Below are 16,931 nucleotides of genomic sequence, written 5' to 3'. Positions count from 1 at the left end.
GGGCAATCCTAGAAAGGTATCTTTTTGCTGCTTCTTTTTTCCTTATACTTCCTCAGGATTGATAAACTATGTTAATTGTTTCTAAGAAAGTTTTTTCTTTAATTTAGTATTTGTTTGGTTGTCACAACAGAATGGTACTATGCTAGGCACTAAAACCGATATAGTTAAGGAAGTAATGTTCCTTTAATGGTACAAGAAATGGAAAGTTACAAAGATAATTACTTGAATAGGAGACAACACAGCATGCTCACACAGAGAGTTAAAAGCTTACCAGTTTTTTCAAAGTTCCTCTGTAGAGGCATACAACCGCTCATGAGTGAGGAAATATCCCAAAAGAAAGTCTCCATTTGCCACACTGAAGGAGGTTTTCATATCATACTTGTTCCCTGACCTTCACTAAACCATGTTGGAGATGGGAGGCTAGGTATCTGACATTCTGATAATCAGGTACAACTGGTGTCAACACATTCTTGAGTCTCAATTACATAGCTGGGCTGAGAATTTCCCAGTTTTTCGGGTCTCATTTTATTATTTCTCCTTTTCAACATTCATTTCTACTTCTCTTCCCTTTCTTTGGGCAAATAAAAGTATTGAATACGTTTGTAGTAGTGACAGGTAACTTTCACCCTTATCTGTTTGCTTACTTCTTTTTTTCTTATTAACTAATTAACAAGGCAGTGCTGCTCCTCAAGGTTTAAGATGGTCTGTACTTACCAGCCTTTTTTGTAGGTAGATATGGCTGTATGACTAAGTTCTTGCCAATGAAATAGGAGTGGAAGAAATGCATGCTACTTTCACATCATTTACTTAAGAGAAGCATGCTGAGCCTTTGTTTCCTCTCTTTTTGTCTTCCCCGTGAGTTTTACTATGTAGTGGTCAGCCAGCTTCCATCATGATAATAAAGGCAACTTAGTCTACACAAGATAACCAAACCTAAGAACCAGAAATTTTGGTGGCTGCAACAGCAATGATTTTGGCCCTGCGCTGCCTATCCACCTATATAGTAAAATGAAAACACATAAACTAACCAAAAAAAAAAAATGGTCTTGTTTTGAGCCACAATATTTTGGAGTCTTTTCAAAATATCACAGTAGTCTAGCCAAGGGATTGGCAAACTCTTTGTGTGAAAGGCCAGACAGTAAACATGTTCAGCTTTGCAGGCCTTACAGTTTTTGTTGTGACTACACCATCTGCCCTAAACCTGTCCTTTCAGGGTAAAGGGAGACAGACATAGATAATACAGAAATGGATGAGCATAGCTGAGTTCCAATAAAACTTAAAAAAAAAAAAAACACCCAACTTTTTAGTCATTTGTTTCATGGATATAGTTTGATAGTTTGATGTCTGCTGATCCAGCCCACAATATCATACAATCTTTTTGGTCATACAGGTGTTTGAAAAAAATATTTTTGTGTGAATATACATTTGTTTTAAATTTATATAAATTGTATTGCATTAAAGACATAATTTAAAATTTTGTTAATACCGTAAATTTAAGATTATATTATAATTTGCATTTGTTATTGATTACTTCTGATTATTGCCTGGATTTCCATAATAATTAGTTAGGAGACAACTGATATGTTAATATATTGAATCTTCTGATAGATGAAAATGATATAGTTCTCCATTTGTTTAGGTCCTCTTTAGTTTTATAGTTTTTGGTGAGCCAAACTTACACACATATGCTTAAATATTTGGCTTAGTAATTTGTATGTTTTGACACTATTGTTAGTAGGGCTTTTAAATTTCCATTTCTAGCCATTCAAGCCTATTTACAGAATAGTATTTGAATTTACATATTAACACTATATAACACAACCTTAATTCATCAGTAGTTATGGTATCTTTTTCTGTGGATTCCTTAATATTCTCTATAGAGATAATTACTCTGATGGAAAAAATAAAATTTTACTTTTTTTCCCCAAGTATTTGTGCTTGTATTTCTTCTTTCTCACTTCACTGTACATTCACAAATTTTCAGTAATGAATACAAGTAGTAAGTGTAGACATTCCTTTTTTGTCCCCAATTAAAATGGGAAAGCATTCAAATTTTCATCATCGCCCATTGTGTCCATTGAAAGTGGTTTTGAAGATTGCTCTTAAGCAGAATGAGGAAGTTCCCTTCTATCTTTAGTGTGCTGAGAATTTTATTATAAATAAGTATTGATTTTTGTCAAATGGTATTTGACATAACCATGGCCCTATGCACATGGTTTTCCTCCTCTTTTCTGCTAATATGGTGAATTACATTTTTATAACATCTTTTTTTTTGTGGGTGAATAATTTTCTACTGTATGGCTATCCTACATTTATTTGTCAGTTTATAGACATTTGAATTCATTTCACTTTTTGGCCATTATGAGCATTTATGTACAAGTTTTTTTTTATGAACATATGCTGTCATTTCTCTAGCAGAATCTAGAGCAATGATTGGGTTATAAGTTAACTGGATGTTTAGCTTTAAGGCAGTGCCATGCTGTTTCGCAAAGAGCTTTCACCATTTTACCATTCCCACGCAATATAAGAGTTCTGTCTCCTACCATCCCTGTCCTAAACACTTGTACTTACAGACTGCTGTCTGCTGGGTCACTTCATGCTTTTCTCAGTTAACTGCATTTTATCAAAACTCATTGGAACTGTCCAAAGATCAGTTTTTGCCACTTATACTGTAATCACTATGTTTAATTAAATGTTATGTCAACAATTAAAAAAATGCAAATAAAGAATTTGTTTTCTTGAAATCTAAGATGAATTCTTTAAAGGACTTCAAAAAAGCTAGTTAATAAAAGAACGCAGACAAATTAAGCATGGACAAGATAATGTAAGAGATTAGATGGAACTTCACAAAATTGCAAGAGGATTCTACACTCAGTTTACTTTGGAAGTTTCTGGATATTTCTCTACCACTTTTAAGAAAATAAATTGGAAATCATAATTGATATTTTATGGGAATAGTTACAAAAATGAAAGAAAAAAACTGAAGAAGAAGAAGAAGAAGAAGTCCCCCTCCCCCAAAAAAAACTCTATTCAGTGGATATGTTTATCAAAAAAGCATGCGCCTATATGAAGATTGATAAATGAATACATACAGGTGTTTATGTTAACATAAAATGTTTAAGAGTTTATTTTGTATTTTGATGATTCTCTATGTTTAATTAACGGTTAGTCAATGAACTACAACTAAGAAAACTATCAAGCATTTTATATCATTACATTGTCCTTGATCTTAGAGAAGGCATGTATTTTGCTGTTCTCCTCTTAAAATTTTATTTTCTGGATGTCAATCTTCCATCGAAATGGTGAAACTCATAAAATAAAATAAAATAATGGAAATAAAGAGGACTTGATCAAAAATGAGGTTGAGTATATTCAAGGCATATGTTGCTAAATTTGCTGGGCATATGTTGTTCATTTTAAAAATCATTGGATGAATGAGTGAAACAAACAGAATAAAAACTAGATTTCAACTTCTTGTTTGAAGTTGAAATGATAAAATATTTATCATGGTAGAAATATCTTATATGAATAAAAATATATGTGGTAAAACAAATGTGCTGATATTTAAGTACTCATGTGTGTTTATAAATTAAGTCACTCATATACAAGGGATACTCCTCAGTAACAACTGAACATATTCAAAGTCCTAAACATATAAAGGCAAAGAAAAACATAGTGGAAATATTTAAAAAAAATTTTTTAACGTTTATTCATTTTTGAGAGACAGAGAGAGACAGAGCATGAACGGCAAAGGGGCAGAGAGAGGGAGACACAGAATCCGAGGCAGGCTCCAGGCTCTGAGCCATCAGCACAGAGCCAAAGCAGGGCTCAAACTCACAGACTGCAAGATCATGACCTGAGCCAAAGTCAGTCGCTCAACTGACTGAGCCACCCAGGTGCCCCTATAGTGGAGTTTTTTAAAAGAGAAAGATAGGAGTAGGTCTCATATGGTAACATAAATTTCTAGGACTGCCTATAAATAGAACTTTTTAAATACACCATTTTTTAACATTTTATATTAAAACAATGGAAAGGTACCACAGAGAGTTCCTATATACCTAGCAAACTCTTTATTATCTGCTAACATTAGTAAGGTACAGTTGTCACATTAATGGAGTGGTACTGATGCACTGTTATGAAGTAAAGTCCATACTTAAAGTAGATTTCCTTAGTTTTTCCCTAATGTTCTTTTCCATTTGAGGATACCACATTATATTTGGTCATTATGTCTCATTAGGTCATGGCAGGTTTTCAGGTTCTTCCTTTGCTTTTGTTTGTTTTATTTTGTTTCGATAATTTTGACAACTTTGAATATTAATGGCCTGATTTTATTTATATATATATATATATATATATATATATATATACACACACATATATATATGTGTGTGTGTGTGTGTGTGTGTGTGTGTGTGTGTGTGTGTATGTAATCAGGCCATTATTCTTCAAAGTACACACACATATATATACACATATACATATACACACACATATATATTTTAGAATACCTCTCAATTAGCTTTTGTGAAGAAGACCTGAGGTAAGTACCATTCTCATCACAACATATCAAGGGTATTTACTATCAATATGACATTTCACTATTGCTATTAACCTGTAGGTAATATGGTTTTTCCACTGTAAAATACATACTGTACTCTTTCGAAGGAGGTTAGAATGTACAGCCTAGCTTAGAGTGTACAGTTAATCTCCACTTCCTTCCAGGAAAAATATCTCTGTCAATTAGGTTTATTTTTCACAAGAGGTTTGGCACTTCTACCTCTATTTATTAAATAATTTATGTCAGTATGAAAATTTATTTTATACATTAAGTTATAATCCAATACTACTTTACTGTTTTGCTTAAATTGTTTCAGCTTTAGATATTAGTGTTCTTTCAGTTGACTACTGTATCCCTTTCACTTACCCCTATCAATGTTGATGGACTTTTTTTTTTTTTTTTTTTAGCACATCCTTACTTTCTGGTACTACAGGATGCTCTAGACTTATTTTGTACACTTCTTGCCCCAGTTCTAAAATCCATTATCTCTCCAAATAGCCCAGTTTTTTTTTTTTTAACTAGAGGTCCATATTAGAAACAAAGATCTTGGTTCTAGGCCTGCTCATTGCTCCTGGGGTATCATTGCTTCTAGGCAATCTCAGCTAATACAGCAAGGAAACATACAGATCTATGGCAACCAGTGTATGTACATGTATCCATAAGTATATCCATATGTATCCATCTGTATATATATTAAGGTAAACTTAGGTTTATGCTGATGTTTTCACCTCTAACCCATTACCACATGGATCATTCTACCCTTCTGCCCTTGTTTACCTATAACTACTCACTCCAACAGTGAGAAACTGTCATCATTTACTTAATCAATTATTTTTACAGTCTGCATTCCATTCTTGGATTCCACAACCTTCTAAATGACTTTCTAAAACTAACATACATTAAAATTCACTCAGTGCTGTGAAGCTCTATGGGTCTTGGCAAATGCCTAGTGTCATTTATCTGCTATTATAGTATCATTCATAATAGATTTATTGCTCTAAAGTTTTCCATTTTCATTTATTAACCCCCCAAAAAAAACTGGTAGCCATTGATCTTTACATAATTTTGCCTTTTTATAGGTCACATAAGCATACAGTATTCAGTCTTTTCAGAATGGCTTATTTTACTTTTGCAATATATATTTAAGGTACATCCACATCCTTGGATGAATCTTATACATAAATTTGTATACAAATAGTATAAAGTTTTCTCCAACTTTTTTCGGCAGTTAAAAAATCTATACTCAAAACAATTCCATGTCAGTATACACAGACCACTTTGTTTTTAAAAGTATAATATACTATACCAGAGAATGGATAATCTACTTTAAACATCTCACTATTGGTGAGTATTAGTGGTTTCTAATTTTTTTGCTATTACAAATATGACCTCACTGACTCTCCATAAAGCTTTGAATTTGTGGTATTTGCCCAATTACTTTATAGGTAGAATGAATAATTGATTTTGGGGGTACTCCATATTGTTAAATTTAAATTTTTATTTTGAAATGATTTTGGATTTACAAGGGGGTTGCTTCTTTAACATCTTCCATTCACCATGGTTTTATATCTAGCATTTGATATATAATACATTTTTGCATTCCAAGGAAGCTGAACCAATTTATACTCCCTCTAAAACTATGTAAAGAAAACTCTATTCTATAACCTTTTTGTAAATTTTTAAAATTATTATTTTTTTAATTTGAGAGAGAGAAAGCAAGGGAGAGGGGCAAAGGGGGATAAAAGAATCCTAAGCAGGCTCCATGCTGGACGGTGGAACCCAAGAGGGGCTTGATCCCAGGCCCCTGGGATCATGATCTGAGCTGAAATCAAGAGTCAGACACTCATCCAGCTGAGCTACCCAGGCACCCCTCTATAGTAGAGGTCACTCTTAATTTTTGTGATTTGATGTGTATATATTTCTTGTGCTTAAATAGCATTTTCTTTATTTTAGTGAAGATATATTTCCACATGATTATTGTAATCTTTATAATACCTTGATGATTCTTTTATTTTCTTTGATCATTTTTTGTCATGTATCCCTCATGAGATTCTCTCAGCCTCACTTGCCTCCAAAATATGTTCAAGTGTTATCCATCTCAATAGCTAACAAATCTGTGCAGCTCTCCCTGACTTTGCTGCTTTAAGGCACACCTTCCATGCATCCAGAGTTTCTGGTTCAACCCATCATTTTTTGGAATTGGATGGGGTAACACAGCACAAAAATTGGGATTGGCTTCCCAATCAGGCCACGACATGCAACCTAGATTGTCAAGGGGCTAACTCTTTATGGAGGAACTTTGACAGATGGGAAAGAAGCAGGATGGTGTAGACAAATAAATTCCCTATCCATTCCTTGGTCAGATGGACATGGTTTTTGGATTGCCTGCCTTTGGTTTTCTTCTCTTCTCCCTGGCTCATTTATTTCCCTCAATCTTTCTGCCCTGAGATTGCATCTTACAATAAAATATTGCACACTGCATCTAAGATCGACCTCAGGCTCCTTTTCAATTGGAGTCTGCGTTAAGGCACCATTTTTCTCTTGGGTAGGGCCCTTCTTTACCAACTTGCAAAATACCATCAGGCATTATGGTCATTATTTCCTTCCTATTGTACATGTACTAAGTATTTTTGCAGTGTGTATTGGCCTAAGAAATTGATTGTATATACTTCTCGTTTGTGAGAGACAGATTTTTATGTTTGTTATATCACTCTTTCCCTTATGAGTTCTGGTGATTCCTATGTTGTTCTGGAAGGCTTTCTCGATTCCAAGATTATTTTTGAAATTACTAATAGAGGGGTACCTGGGTGGCTCAGTTGGTTAAGCGTCCAATTTAGGCTCAGGTCATGATCTCATGGCTTGTGGTTTTGAGCCCCACCTCAGGGTCTGTGCTAACAGCTCAGATCCTGGAGCTGCTTCGCATTCTGTGTCTCCCTCTCTCTGCCCCTTTCCTGCTCATAATTGGTCTCTCTCAAAAATAAGTTAACATTAAAAATTTTTTAATTACTAACTGCGTATAAGATCTTAACTTTTTCTCAATTCATTTGAAATGTATTTCTATAATGATGGAAGTCAGAAATTGATTTCAACTTCAAAAGTGATCTTCTAATTTACTTTATCCCCAATCCTTTTTGCTCAATAGTAGAAAGTCTCTGGAAACATGTGGAAATAATTTTGAAAGAATCTCCACTCAAATTACCAAAAAACAACCATTTTTCCTTTGGCTCCAACATGACAGACCTAACGACATAAATCAGATATAGGCAAGACCAAAAGCCAGCCCTCATGTAGGCCAGTTCTCCTTGAACTTCCATTTCAGGGAATCCATTCTCCTCTTTAATTGCTAATAATAATATGAAGTAATATCTTGCCGAGTTACATTTACACAGAACCATCAGCATACTTTTTTTTTCTTTTTCTGATCAGGTTGATACTTATAACACACTTCTATGCCAACTAGAAAAAATAAGTTGTTCCTTTCAGACGGGTAAAGCTCGGTAGGTATGCAGCTTGGCAAGCTCTCATCACTTCTGCACAAAGTAGAAAAGGGCTCCACCTCAGGATTAAAGCAGCCCCACCTCAGGCAAAGAACTTGGAGAGCAGAGCTCACCTGCATTTCTTTTCATACCAGCCTCCTCAGCCACATGTACCAGTGTAATGAACTTGCTTACATCTATGCTGGAGATCTGCTTAAGGCAAAGCTGTCCATGCCCTCTCCCTCAAATAAGTATGGCAGGACTGATTTAGTCTTTGAAGAAATGTAGAAGGTAATTTGAACATATTAGAAAAACAAACGAGGAAGAAGAAAGGTATGTTAAATATTCCAAGATCTTTCTTCTAAGATCCTCAACTCTCTGGAGACTCCTCAAAGGTAGAGGGTTTCCTTGAGGTAGACTCATCTTGTTATTTTGTGAAGATTAAATACAGCAACCCCATCCCTTCATTTCAATTTATGTGAGGATTTTTATCCTCTGTGGTTCCTTTAATTCTCCACAGTGGAGTGGCACAGAACATTCCATTTTTGTTAAATCTTTATTTTTTTCTTTTAATTTTCACTTAAATTTATGCATTTATATTTTAAGGACAGTGTCCTATCATATACTGAAATGTATCATTTCTCTGTACTTAAATAATTTATGATTTTTCCCACTTTATACTCCATTTTCTAATTCGATTCTTATCTTCCCACAGTGTCCATGATTTTATTTAAATGTACGTATTCCTGAAAAATATATGTTGCTGTTTTTGTGCTGTAAATCTTTTCTTACTTTTATATTCAACATGTTTTTGAGCTCAATTCATGTGAGTATATGTACATCTAGATCATTACTTTTAACCGATCCAGATTTTATATATATATAAAAATTTATATGTATATAAAATCTGGATCGGTTAAAAATAATGATATAGATTATATATACATATATTATATATGTATATTATATATGTATATTTAATACATACATATTATATAAATATATTAATACATACATATTATATACGTGTGTATTAATACATACGTATTATATACATCTGTATTAATACACACATATTATATAATATATAATATATAATATAATATAATATATATTATATAATATTATATATTAATACACACGTATACGTGTGTATCTATATTAATACACACGTATATTTAATACATATATATGTATTATATATATGCATATTTATGTATTACATGTATAATATTTTAACTTATCTATCCTTCCAGCATTGGATTTCTTGTGTTCCTACGCTGCAGCCTTTGCTAATTCTCTGTGGTTTTTATCTGCTTATAGTACTTCGTCCCCAGGTATACATTCTTAGTATAGTTAGTTTTCTCACTCTAGAGGTAAAACTGTCCAAACTGAAAAATCATATCTCAAAGATGTCCTTTGGGGGATGTATGCATGAGAAACAGAGAAGGCGCAAACAGTCCATAATATACCTATCCCACCAAAGATCTCTGTTCTCAGAAGCCATGTTTGAATCTACTTTTAAAATTGTTAGGGCGCCTGGGTGGCTCAGTCCGTTAAACGTCCAATTTCGGCTCAGGTCATGATCTCACAGTCCGTGAGTTCGAGCCCGTGTCAGGCTCTGTGCTGACAGCTCAGAGCCTGGAGCCTGCTTTGGGTTCTGTGTCTCCATCTCTCTCTTCCCTTCCCCTGCTCATGCTCTGTCTCTCTCTGTCTCAAAAATAAATAAAAACATTATAAAAAAATAAAATTTTTGTAACTGGACAATGAATCTTCAACATAGACTCTCAAAATCTGACCCTAGTATTATTCATCTTCAGTACTTTCAATGAAACTGACAGAATAATTTCTGCTACCGAATCAGCTCCATTTTATCACATCATATATTTTTTTTTTCTTTAAGAGACTGGTTATCCTTTTGGTTTTCATCTGTAACCCTTCCTGATACTCCTTTGCTGTATTTACACTGCTTGCCACTGCAAACAATTCATAATACTTTTTTGTGCCTTTGTTAATGACTGCCATCCAGTCTGAGAAAAAAAAATCAATTATACTTTCTTTAGCTTATTGTCCTTAGATCAGGTAGTGGGAATCATCCGTGGCTGCTATCCCATATCTGCCCACTCTGAGCAACTAGATTTGAATGCAGGTACACTACAATTTTATTATCACAGCCTCTGGCACATTTTGAGGAAAATGAGGCACTCAGCTCTACTCTGTGCTCCTCCAAATCTGACAACTGTGTGACAAAAAATGATATTATGGACACAGCCTACTGAAAAGAATGTGTTCTAGTGTAACATACATTTTTATTTTTAAAAAAATGCTTATTTTTAAGAGACAGAGACAGAGACCAAGCACGAGTGGGGGAGGAGCAGAGAGACAGGGAGACACAGAATCTGAAGCAGAGTCAGGCTCTGAGCTGTCAGCACAGAGCCTGATGTGGGGCTCAAACTCATGAACCACAAGATCATGACCTGAGAGGAAGTTGGATGCTTAACCAACTGAGCCAGCCAGGTGCCCCAACATACATCTTTAAATAGTAAAAACAAAACAAAACAAAACCTGTACTTCTAACTTTAGACTCTAAGAGGAAATACTCTCCATTTAAAGGGAGATGAACATATAAAATCCTCCTTCAGTTTCTCACTTAAGTATCAGAATAAAACAACAGAAGATAAGGCATGTACAGAATCAACAAGTAATTTAGCTCCTTTACTAGTTTCTATGGCAACCTTTCTGCATGCAAGCTAAGAACAAAATGCACTAAAAAATTCAAGTTTGCCTTGGCCTTGGTCATTGACACTTTCAGCATTACCTTCTTCAACACAATGTTCAAAGCAATCAAAAACCTATACGAGTCAAAGTGCTAACTCTCTATAGAAAGACTTTTATAAACTTGGATGTAGGACAGTGTTTAGTCAATGGGGCAAAAATAAAGTTTTCTTTTTAAAAGTCAACTTAAAAAATTATGAACTCTCGCCTGTTGACAATGACTGAAATAAACCAGTCTACAAATTGCCAGTCTGAAAGGGATTTATGCAGCTGGGGCAGTCCCATCAGCTCCTGAGATAAAGTGTCTTTCATGCTATTCCCCTGGAATTTTCTCTGCTGACCCCGAGTCACTGCAGATGAATGACTTCTCCAGGTTGTCCCAATAGAGTCGATAGCAGCCTTAAAAGCCTTCAGAATAGGTCCTCTGAGACTCTGATCCTTGAAAACAAAGGTGGACATTGAATTGTGGAGTCTGTGTGTTTGTTTCTATGAGAGGGAAGGTAATGCTGTAACACTGGCACTTGATTCACGGACTACAGAGCTCTAATATGCACAGACACATACATCTGATTCTATGGTCATGGCAATGCCTATAGTTCTATAGTACAATGACATCTGGGGTCAGTTTTTTCACATGATGTTTTCCTGCAATGTGTATTAGAGCAGATGATATTCTTGAGTGGTATCTTAGTCCAGACCCCTGACAAAACTAGAAATTTTTAAATGGGCATTTTCTTTCTAGGCTCATATGGCTTAAGACTTTATTTTTTTTCTTTCATATTTTTACTATTCACTGTAGATTTGCTTTTGCCTTTCCATTTGAATTTATTCTTAATATTTACTTCACCATTCTAAGTAAAACTTGGTTAAGCACATATTTATTGCCAGGCTCCAGGGAAGGAGTTGTGGATAACAACGTGTCCTTGCCATTAATAGATATATGTGTATGGTTCCAGAGAAAAACACAATTTACACCAGGGATGTCAAGAAAGTCTTCTAGGAACTGTTATTTTTGAGAAAAAAAATATCTGGGGGAGGAGAAATTATCTACTTAAAGAAATGAAGAAAACATTTTTGGCAGAAGGAATCTCAGGTGTGAGAGAATGCAAGTGTGAAAGAGATTGGCAGATGCAAGGAACTGGAAAGATTACCAATTAAATATGCCATACATGTGAGAGCAAAGGAAAATGAAGCTAAAAAATGTGGTAGGTAATGAAACCTATGGGACACTAAAACCCTATGCAAATATTTTGTGATTATCTTTGCATGGGATAAAGCTCATTTGTGTTGGGAGGATGTAATAGAAAGTAGTATAAAGCACAAGGTAACAGACATGGAAACCATTTGAGTCAATTTTAATAATTTATACAAGAATTAATAAGGACTTCAATACATGTAATGGAAGTAGACATAAGAGAACAGGAGATCTCTAAGGTGTGGTAAGTAGATTGTTTTGATAGGGTATTTGTAACTTCTTATTTTCAAGTAATTTTAGACTTCAAGGGCAATTGCAAGGTTAGTACAGTTCCTGAACACCTTTCTTTTTTTTATTTAAAAAAATTTTTTAATGTTTATTTTTGAGAAAGACAGAACAGAGCTTGAGCGGGGGAGGGGCAGAGAGAGAGGGAGACACAGAATCCAAAGTAGGCTCCAGGCTCTGACCTGTCAGCACAGAGCCTGACACGGGGCTCAAATCCACAGACCGTGAGATCATGACCTGAGCCTAAGTCAGGCGCTTAACTGACTGAGCCACCCAGGTGCCCCCTGAACACCTTTCAACCAACTTACTCCCAGTGACAACATTATATGTAACATTTTACATAACTGATTACATGAAATTAAGAAATTAACTTTGGCATAACATTATTAACTGAATACTGGCTTTATTCTAATTTCTTCCATTTTTCCACTAACATCATTTCTTTTCCAGGATCTAAACCAGACTACCTGTTATTACCTTCTATTTAATTTTCTTATGTCTTAGTCACTTCCAGTCTGTGACAGTACATTAGTCTTGGTCTTGGTGACATGGATACTTTTGAAGACCACTGATCATATATTTTGAAGAAAGTTACTCAATAGGAGTTTGTCTGATACCGTCTCAGACTGATGCTGTGGATTTAGAGGAAGAATATTGAAGATGTAAAGGGTCTTTTATAGTATCATTTCAAGGGATACACAATGCCAATAGGTCTTATTACTGATGCTGATCTTGATCACTTGGTTAAGGTGGTGTTTGCAAAATTTCTCAATTGGAAAGTTTTTTTCTTGACATTGTATTCATTAGAAAGGAGTCTTAGGTACAGCCTTTATTCAAAATGAAAGAAATTAAGCTTCACTTCTTAAAATTTGTGGACATATATTAAAACCACGAGAGTATAGCCAAAGGGTACTAATTTGAGGCTCTGCAAGTTTTGCCTACTAATTCTATTATTAGAATTACTATTCTTGCCTGTAGTCATTATCACGCTTATGTTATAATAGTGATGGTCTGTTTCCCTTATTTCTAAAGTAATTGCTATTTTAAGAAAGCCATCCCTCTCCATTTATATATTATTCAATTATTTATTTATACCAGAAATGACTCACACATACTTATATTTTATTATTGAGGTTATAATCATATACTATCTTACGTATTTCACAAATTCTTCTAGTTTTGACTACTGGAGTTCTTTCAAAATGGCTCCTGTGTCCTTTTGGCAAGCCCCCCGATTTTTTTTGAAGCATTGTATTACTTTTGGCACAAAAGGTGTCCAAGAATTATTTTTTCCTGCTCCTGTTTTTTTTAATTTTAACGTTTATTAATTTTTTGAGAGACAGAGCACAAGTGGGGGAGGGACGGAGAGAAAGGGAGACAGAATCCAAAGCAGGCTCCAGGCTCTGAGCTGTCAGCTCATAACCCAACATGGGCCTCAAACCCAGGAACTGTGAGATCATGACCTGAGCCAAAGTCAGATGCTTAACTGGCTGAGCCACTCCGGTGCCCCTCCCTGATCCTATTTTAAGATCAGCCAAGGAGATCTTTCATTTCAAAATGGTATTGAGAACCCTGGATCTGAGTGTGGGGTATACTTGTTGCTACTTTGATGTCCCTTCAAAGCCATCCCTCTGGACAGAGGTAAGGAATGTACATTTATATGCCAAGATGTAAAACAATTATATTTGTATCTATCTGGCTATTGGTAGGTATGTGCATGTATATGGTTTATATTTGTATAGTATATATACTCATATTGACATCTCAGACTCCAGTTTGGTACCAAATAGCTCATTCCAGAACTCTCTTTGTAACTATTTCTCTGAAAGCGAGAAAATGGACCCTCATCATCTATAATCTAGGTGTTCAAACCTAGGTATGCAGTTTCATAATTTCTAATGGGTACCCCTATAAGAAAAAAATTTACCAGTGAGAATATGGGGTTTGTATTCTATAAAATTTTGACTGTATGTGAGGAATAGGTAAAAAAAAATAATTGTAGGTCCCTAATTTGAATGGCTGGGTGCATGGTGAGGCCACTGATAGAATGGAGAATTCACCATAGAAAAAAAAAAACAATGATATAAGATGGAATTAACGTTAGATATATTTGGTCTGAACTGGCTACAGTTCATCCAAAAGGCATTTGGGAGGGTAGGTTTAAGGGCCAGAAAGAAGTCTCAATTAGAAATAAATATTTGAGTTGTGTCAAAGATATCCAAACACAGTATATAAAGTGAGAAAATAAAAGTATTAATAATTGAACACAATGAAAACATATGTATGCTCTGTGAAAATTTACTAGCTGTAGAATGGGGATAATAACTGCATCTCCTGAAACACACATTAAAAATTTATGGCATAATCCATATAAAAACTATTTGAAAAGTACCCAATAAATATTTTCTAATATATACATTTAATAAGCAACACTTGGATTCATTGTCCATGAATGTGGCTTGTGTATAAACTGCTTATGTTTTCTTATATATTTAAATATTCAGAGGTTATGTTTGTATTGGTGCTGTAACAAATTACCACAAACTTAGTGATTTAAAGCAACACAACTCTACTATATTAGAGTCCTGGAGGCCAAAGATCTGAAATGGATTGGCAGGGATCTATAATTTCTGTAAGATCTAGGGAATACTCATTTTCTTGTCTTTTTCCAACTTCTAGAATCGGCCCATGTTTCTTGACTTGTGGCCCTGCAGCTCTCCGATCTTTTCTTTCATGGTCACGTCTCTTTCTGATTATGGTACTCCTGCTTACCCCTTACAGTGATCCTTATGATGACATCAGGCCCATTTGTATAATAGAAGAAGCTATTTTAACACCTTCAGTTTATCCATATCTGCAAAATCCCTTTTGCTATATAAGATTATAGAGATTTCTGGGATTAGGATGTGGACAGCTTTGGGTGGGTGGAGGCATTATTTTACCTACCACAAGGGCATTAGAATTTGTAATATACCTAGGAGAAGGACCATGTGGGGAATACCGACACCCTGGGAAAGTGTTGCATGGGCCAGACAGTCATGTAGTGCCTAGCACTTCTGCCCACATTCCAAAGACCAGCACTCAGTCACATGTCTACATTTGACTGTAAGGCTAGGGAATTTAGACTAGCTATGTATTAAGCAGCAACAACTATTGAGTTTGGTGAGCAGATATCTGATTTCTACCACTCAACATGTTTATAAATAAAGGAACACTTCAGCATCTTTTAAATTAATACTAGTTTAATCTAGTAAAAAATAGACTAATTGTAAATTGTATAGTTATGAGCTGAAGCAGTTAGCTGAAGGATAAAGAGCTCTAAAGTCTCCATAAGATATAGGATATTTTTCCATTTACTATTATTTTCCAACTGGCATAAGCTTACCTGACAATTCAGACAGACTCTAATAAAGGAAATAATCGCCTTTTGGATGTGGGGGGATTTTATAGAATCAGATTTTAAAGAATATTTTCAAAAATATTCTATTAGATTTACATATTAGAGGACAATCTATGTGCTTGTTTAATACAGAAAAAACACTACCTGTTTAATTCAACTACACATTTAGTGAGAACCTTGTATTATAATTGTTGTTTCAGGAGAATTTTTTTCTGTTCGTAGTCACGAAATGGACTAAAATTAATATTCATTTATAACCTAAGCTGGGAGGTTTTTCTGTCATCCTAATGATGACATGATGATTAGGTATCTTAACATTCTCCAAATCTAAGACTATTTCTGTAGATCATTTCATAACAGCAATGGATCAAGGAGACATCCTAGAACTCATTAAACAATGGTCATCCTATCCCTAATAATTTTATAGGGCCCTTTGTAAATGATTTCCAGGGAAGAAAGCACGTGGCTCCATTGTTCAGAGCTGTGGAACTGAACCTAAACAACTATCATGACACATTGTATTTGCTGTCAGTGTTGTGAATATGTTCTTCGAATCAACATTTTCAGAGGTTTAAATTCAAGAGAAGAACAGTCTGTTATCAGGCAGAATTAGGATACCATAGTCATATTTAAAAACGTATGTAACAAATGTTTGTGACACCAATCTTTTCCCTGCTAATATAGCAACATCTGACAGTTTATTAAGAAGAAAACCAAGAAATCAACCCCAGTAGCATGGAGTGAATTAATTTGATATTTAAATGCATTACAGAATGATACTAATCCAATTATATGGAACAAAGTTTAAAAGAGAAAAATGACTGCCAGGATTGCCACAATGTGTGGAAGATAAGAGAAAATAGTCTTTAAAGAGCATTTCTCTTTGCAATGAATAGTCAAAGAAAAGAAAAAAAAATCCTGAAATGATCACATGAAAGCATAAGGTTTCCACTTTCCTCTGGTTTTGTAAAAGAATCTTAAAGAACTTGTGAAAATTGTGATAATTTAGTAAGGTTATTTCAAGCATTGCTCCATGTTTTTCCTTCCATATCTTTTATTTGCTTCTTCTCACTTATCATTTATATGCATAATTCTCCTCATATAGAATTTGTTTTCATTATACATGATACTGTAACAGTAAATATTTTCTCTCCTAATGTGTTACTGTGTGCCATTTTAAAATCACTATAATCGCAAGAAAATTTATGGGGCATTGTCTTTCATTCTAAAATTGTGAAATGT

At 34.5% G+C, this 16,931-nt stretch overlaps 1 pseudogene; it reads left to right on the top strand.

The window, feature by feature from the left end:
- The first annotated feature begins 8,061 nt into the window (after positions 1–8,061).
- LOC122469184 overlaps positions 8,062–16,931 on the top strand; it is a 68,519-nt pseudogene continuing 59,649 nt past the window's right edge.

Source organism: Prionailurus bengalensis, chromosome B1 (genome assembly GCF_016509475.1).
Source record: "Prionailurus bengalensis isolate Pbe53 chromosome B1, Fcat_Pben_1.1_paternal_pri, whole genome shotgun sequence".
Classification (NCBI taxonomy): domain Eukaryota; kingdom Metazoa; phylum Chordata; class Mammalia; order Carnivora; family Felidae; genus Prionailurus; species Prionailurus bengalensis.
Note: the sequence above shows the minus strand (reverse complement) of the source record. Positions and strands in the feature narration are given on the sequence as shown.